Source organism: Dipodomys merriami, unplaced genomic scaffold, assembly GCF_024711535.1.
Source record: "Dipodomys merriami isolate MVZ:Mamm:240054 unplaced genomic scaffold, mDipMer1.0.p SCAF_100, whole genome shotgun sequence".
In the NCBI taxonomy this organism is placed as follows: Eukaryota; Metazoa; Chordata; class Mammalia; order Rodentia; family Heteromyidae; genus Dipodomys; species Dipodomys merriami.
The window spans coordinates 2,217,954-2,225,273 of record NW_027202272.1 but is presented as its reverse complement, the minus strand read 5'-3'; positions in this window follow the sequence as shown (position 1 = coordinate 2,225,273).

The window sequence follows — 7,320 nt, the reverse complement described above, 5'->3', positions numbered from 1 at the left end:
CTTACCTTCCAAGCATGAGGCCCTGGGTTCGATTCCTCAGCACCACATAAGCAAAAAGAAAAAAATGGAAGTGGTGCTCTGGTTCAAGTGGTAGAGTGCTAGCCTTGAGCTTGACTGGACTCCCCCCCAAAAGAAAAGAAAAGAAAAGAAAAGAAATGTACTCATTATCTTTCCCATGTAATTGTAACCCTCTGTACAGTATTTTCACAATAAAAATAAATAAATAAATAAATACATAAATAAATAAAATAAAATCAGGATCCCAAATAGACATAAATATTTCATATTTTTTGCAAAATTATTCACAATAGCCAATATAATGAACCAAACCAAGCATTCCCCAATAGATGAATGCAGAAAGTACAGTATGTACATACAAAGGGATATAAATGAGCCTTAAAAAATTCTGCTACAGAAAAGGTCAAAAGCTATGCACATGTGGCCATAGAAGATGACCCTAAGTGAAATTAACCCCAAGATGGGGACAAAAGTGGTTTTTTCTTTCTCACTGTTGTTTTTAATTTACTAGGTGATTTTTTGTATGTTCTTCCCATCATGGTATAACCCCTGTTGAAACTCTATTTGATTTCAGTGCTCTTCATCTTCTAATGTGGGGAGTGGAAGGGAAATAACAAAGTGCTGAAACAAGGATACAGTTTGACCCATTGTAACAATGAGATGTACAAGACACTTTGTTGAAAATGAACTTTACAACTCTGTACAACTTCGGTGTCGGGGAGAGGGAGGAGTTTGGGAGATGGGGAAGGAAGGAATAGTAGGGGAAAAACAAAGAATAAGTAACAATGCTCCATAGGAAATGTATTCATTACCTTATTCATGTAACCATAGCCCCTCTGTAGAGTATCTTTACAATAAAAAAATAAGTTCTGCTACGTTCCCCAAAAGGTGTGAACTGGAGGACTTTATGTTAAGTGAAATAAGCCAGTCACAGAAGAATGCCTACGAGATTTGGCTTCTTTGAGGTATCTATAATGATCAAACCTACAGAGATAGGGAACATAGTGGTGGTTTCTAACAACTGAGGGGAAGGGGAAAGTGGAATGTTGCTTGATGAGAATAATGATTGGGATTTTTTTTCTTGTGACTATCCTGGGACTTTAACTCAAGGCCTGGATGCTATTTTGCTCAAGTTTAATGCTCTACCATTTGAGCCACATCTCCAATTCCAAATTTCTTAGTACGTAATTAGAGATGAGTTCTATGGGCTTTCTTGCCAGGGCTCACTTCGTACGAAGATCTTTAGATCTCAGCCTCCTGAGTAGCAAATATTACAGGCATGAGCCACTGGTGCCCAGTAAGAAAAAAACTTTATGTTGGATAAGTATGTTCTGGAGATTGGTTTACAATATGGTGCTTGTAGTTAACAATTCAATATTGCATATGCCAAAATTTAAGATGTTTAGATTTCATAGCAAGAGTTTTTGCTACAAAAGAAAAACAAGGGAATATGAAGAAATTTTGGGTTGCATATGTCTATTACCAGGAGGGAAAAAGGAGCAAATTATTCTGTAATCTGTTTATATTATCTCCAAAGGATCATGACCTAAAAGCCCAAAAGCTTTGTCTGCATTTAGCAGGTAACAGTGGTAATCATTTCTACTAGACATTGAATCAGCAATGTTGAGTAGAAATATAGAGTGGGAAAGTGAATGTTTATGGCTTTTCAAGTTCTCAGTTCCTGGAAATTTCCATACTGATTACAAACAAGTGAGGAGAAATAGGTGAAATTAATCCACACAAATATACTCTAAAACATATAGTGGTCCTGCAAATTACACACTCTCAAACATATTTCTCATCTATTTCTGAAAACCACTCACAAAATTCTCAAGTAGAGAGAAAACTTTTGAAAGAATTTTATATTTAAAATGCTAATTGGAGTCATATACTGCTTTTTTGATTGGAAATTTAGTTTGTCAGGTAGCATTATATTTCTTCTAGAGTAAATGAGGTTTATAAAAAGATGAGGCAAAGTAAGAATGTTCCTTAACATTGCAAAGATACATTCATTTCCCTGTCCTGAATAAGAATCAATTTTCAATACCCAAGATACCTTCTTTTATGACCTTTATAGAATTATAAATATCAGAACATGCCCTTTTTAATTGTCCAAATTTCTGACAGGAAAATATCTAAATTATTTACCGTCAGCTTTCTTACTTTTGTACTCTTAGCTCTAAGCCCAGTGCTTGACATGTAAGTGTCTAATAATTGTTAGATGAGAGGAAAGGTATTCTTAGAAAAATTCAGTCCTTTTGATCAAAGATATAGCCTCTGTCAGTATTGTTACCTTGTCACCATAAGGTATTCATTAACAACTTTTGTCAATGTAGGAGAAAATCTTGTCAAAGTAACGATGTTTTATAACAAAGGCAAGGCTTGCCATGAAAAATTTTAACTTGGGAAATGAAATCAGTATTAATCAGTGAAAAACATTATATTCTCATCTCTGTCACTATAGTAGCAACTGGATTTCTGCTTGTTTTGATCTCTATCCTTTATCTTCTATCTTTCATCTTCGATCCTTTATCTCTGCTCTTTCAAAACTAGGATTGAGAAGGAGTTCATGTCTAAGGAGGGGGATAGAAGAGTAAGATAGAGTAGAAAGAAGGAAAAATTACTGTAGAATATTAATTGATTTCAGTATAATGCTGCCCATTTAGGAAGTATATATGGTTACTTATTTTTATCCGAACATATGAAAATACTAAGATGGTCTCAGTAAAAATAGCACTTAAACCAAAATTACACCAAAGCCTAGTGTTTACACCAGGTGGTCACAACATTTCAGGAGAATTGAGCATCAGCAATTGCACATCATAACGAAGGATGACAGGTTGTGTTCAGGATGAAAAAGGACTCAAATGACCCAGGAAGGGATTAATGATGATAACTCAGTTTTTCTCTACCACCTTGGAGACAACTCTAGAAGATCTTAATAATATTAAAAAATAATAATAAACATATAGAAGTGTAACAATATTAACAATACAGGTCGATATCTTAAGATGAACAATGGATTATGGTTAACCTTGTCATCATTTAAAAGTACAACTTACAACATAACTATGCAGATAAAATGATTAGTGTAACTGACTGTGGAATGCATCATTTTAGTTGTAGACCCTGAAGCACGAAGATATTTTGAATTGTGGTCACTTTTGTAGCATGTTTGTAATATTTGTGATGTTATTCTGGATACATAAAAGGCAAATAAATGTTTTAATACTATTAGTAAGAAATATTTTCAGAGACAGAGATGAAAGAAGAGGAGAAAGCTGAGGAGAGAAATTCAAAGATGTTGAAGTAAAAACCTTGTGTATTTAAACTTAAGTTAGAAATATTAGACAGAATTCATGATTGCTATTTTCCCCTCTAAGGAAAAATGCAGCTGTTTTTAAGGCATGGGAGTATGACAAATCAGATGCAATGAACATGAAGAATTCCAAATTGTCATATAAAAATGTGCTCCTAAATGGAACCAGAGCTCCTTGGGAAAATGGTTGGTTCTTTGTGTAGGACAGGAAGTATTCTTTCAGTATGAACATCTGATGTATTTTTGTATCAGAAAGCAAGAAACAAAAACTAATGAGGTTATGTCAAAAATAGGATGCAAAAATCTAGGTGCCAGTGGCTCATGCCTATAATCCTAGCTATTCAGGAGGTTGAGATCTCAGGTTTGAAGTCAGCCAGGGTAGGACTCTGATCTCTGGCCAACCACCAGAAAATCAGAAGGTAATGATATTGTTCAAAACATGTTTAGCTGACTTAACTGTAACATCTCCATACATCACTTTATAATAATAATAAAAGTGCACAAAAGGAAAATAAAGTAAAACTAAAAAGAATAAAATTGCAATGTAATATAAGTTGCTTCTGTTGGTACTTAAAAGGAGGCAGAGGAACAAAAATGAAAATCACATACCAAACTCATTGAAATATGTATGTCATTGTTAAAACATCAACTCATTATTTTAACTATTAGTAACTTTAAAAAAAGTTAAGCAATTATCCTATATTTACTTACAAATGTTATTTCAGATAACTATAAAGAAATAAATTATAAAAGAATACAGAAAGATTCCAGTTAGTTAATTGTGAAGGATAAAAAAAAGTCATATTTAAACACTAAGTAATGATGATCAATATATGCCAGAACTTTTAGCTAAAATCTTGATGTAGAGCTTTACAATAAAAGGAATCAAATTGGCAAATCCTTGAATTCACTGATGGTCTTAGCACCAGTAACTTCTGGCATAATATATTACTAAAGCAATAGCACCTCCTATTATTTATCCTTAAGAGCACTTTCTCCTTCAAATAATGAATCTGATTCACTTCAGTATTTAGTGCTCATTTCCAATCAATGGGAAATACTTTAGTACACGTCAATTGCCATAGGAGGAAATAACCACGTGCATTTGCAGATATTCAAGAAAATAATTGACTAATTTCTATAATAAGCTAAAAACATAAAGGAAGAGAGTGAAAGAAAGAGCATGAGATTTTAAGACAACTTAAAAGACCAACAAATAGGAGCAATACAAGATAAACTCAGATATACAAGAAGCATAGATACGAAAATGATGGTCCAAGGCAGGCCCCGAGAGAAAATGGAAATGGGTGACTCTCTCCAAAAAATAACGAAGGCAAAAGAAGGGCTTGGGACATGTCTCAAGTAGGAGATCACCTGCCGAGCAACTAAAAAACCCTGGATTCAAATCCCAGTATAAGCAAACAAACAAAAAAGTAAGACCAATAAATATCAGCAGATTGATTTTTATGCTTATTTCCCAAAACAAAATGAAATAAAACAATGGTAATGATAATTTGGAAATGGGCTCCTAATTGAAATATAACAAAGACTCACTAATTTGGGTAGCTGTGATAATACTCCTTTGTCAGAGACATCTTGAAATGTTAAAACATGGAATAACATGATTTTGCTATTGCTTTAAAATATTCAAGGAGAAAGAGTGTAGGAAGAAATAAAATAATTTTGGAAACATGTTGATGGGGGTTTCAGGTAGTGAATGGGTGTTAGAAATGTTATACTTCGCTATACTTTTGTCTGGAAAATGTTATAATAATTCTTAAAAGTTTCACTTTTTGGTAAGTTGCGCCATCAAGTTACATAGAAGAGAAACATTTAAAAATATGGATTGCTAAAGTTTAAAATTGAATCCAAGTTTAAAGAAGAAAATTAAGTCATTTGGTTTAAACAATAAACAATCTGCCACAAACTGGTATCCTTTACTGATGTGGTGAGACTATCACAAACCTTGGAAGATGTCAAAATAAGTCCAAACATGATGAAGAGAGTAAGTCTTATAGTGTAGCTCTGGTCTTAGTCTGGTGTAAAATCATAAAATGTTAACACATGGTGCTGATATGTTTTAATAAATTTAATTGTATACTTCGTAACACATTTTGTAAGTCATTGAATTTGTGGGACCTTTGCTGTGCAAAGATTTGATGTATTAAAAGAATCAGTAATGTTAAATTATAATTGCAATGTTGTATAGAAATACTCAAATCTGCTGGGCGCCAGTGGCTCACGCCTGTAATCCTAGCAAATGAGCTGGCTGCCATCTGAGGATCACAGTTCAAAGCCAGCCCGGGCAGGAAAGTCTATGAGACTCATCTCCAATTAACCACTAGAAAACTGGAAGTGGCGTTGTGGCTCATGTGGTAGAGCACTCTCCTTGAGCTGAAGAGCTGAGGGACAGCATCCCAAGCCCAGAATTCAAGCCCCATGACTGACAAAAATTAAAATTAAAAAATTAACTAAATAAATAACGAAATACTCACATCTGTAATCAATGGTTAGATGCTCAGAAAAATATTTGTTTCCAAACTTTCAAAAGATTCATAAGATTTTCATTAGATGCACAAAAAGACCTTAGTGAATTTTTGAATTATTTAGCACATACTTGGCATTTAAAAATCCTGTCAAAATTAGTATTCAGAAATTTAAAGCTTTATGTTATTTTTTTTACTAAAGAAGAAAAAAATCCATCCTATGAAAATTGAAACACACTATGTTTATTTTAAGATGCTTTCTTTGTTCAGGATTTTATGAACTTTTTAGAATTCTAGTATCTTTCATTTGCATATTGAAAAGGAATCATGACACTTCACATTTGTCATGACTGATATAAGTTGATTTGATTATTTGCTGTTTAAAATAGAGGAGGTTGTGTGTTTGTGTACTGTACATTCACATAATCATTTTCGTAATGAAACAATTGTATTTGCAATACATACCTCTTGGTGAATAAATCTGATCAGGAAACTACTTAAGACAGACGTCATTGAGATATGCCCTAGAGCAATGTATCTCCTGAGACAATAAAGATAATGATTACAGGACTAAATGTTCATATTTTAATTAATTAATTTTAATTTTAAAATTATTTTTACATAGCTAGTCACATCTTTTTTTTTGAAAGAATTCTGTTATATAACTGCAGTCTGAAGTTCTGTGCATTTGAAATTTCAGGTATTCTACAAATTGAATATGAAGATTTCATTTATTTTTCCCAATAATATATCAACCAGGAGATATCTGTTCAGAAAGAGATCATTGTCTTCAGTGGTTCTGGGTAGATGGCAGAGGAGAAGCTGGAGGCTAAACAAGCTCTCGCATGTAAAGCAGGTTTAGTGTTCCAGTGAACAGTCTTAAGCCAAGGAATCACACCAAGTGTGCCACTACAGTACAGAGACTTTGGCCAGAGAGGGAAAATCCAAGGAAGGAAACAGACCTGAGCAAATGCCAGAAGCCGCAGCTGCAGTGACGGCAGAGGTGGCAGCGTCTGTAGCCACCATACTTGCAACACAGCGAGTCTGGGACCTAGGTGCCAGACGAAGTGGGCATGCAGATTCTACTCAACACCAGCAAGAACTGACAAGGAGAAGACATCTTCATCCTGCAGATCTCAGAAGAGAGACAACCCAGGAACCAAGACTCTGGCGTGAGTAGAAGCATGACATCCTCACTCCTTCTCAGGGAGCAGAGGAGGGAAGGCCACCCCTCCCCATCCCCACTACCAGAGATCTCCATCTTTGATACTGACAAAGGGCTGGCTGGGCAGCTAGCTCCAACTCAGGACTTGGAAGAAAACAAAAGATTGATTTAGCAGGTCACAGGAACCTAACCTGACTTGGCAGGCTCAGCAACACCCAGGGAAAAGTCACCCAGCCCAGGCAGAAAAAGCTCCACCCATACAGGAGTGGTTTTGTTCACTGGGTAAATAGAGCCAGAGGCAGCCCCTTCCTACAGCAGCCTTGACAATCAAT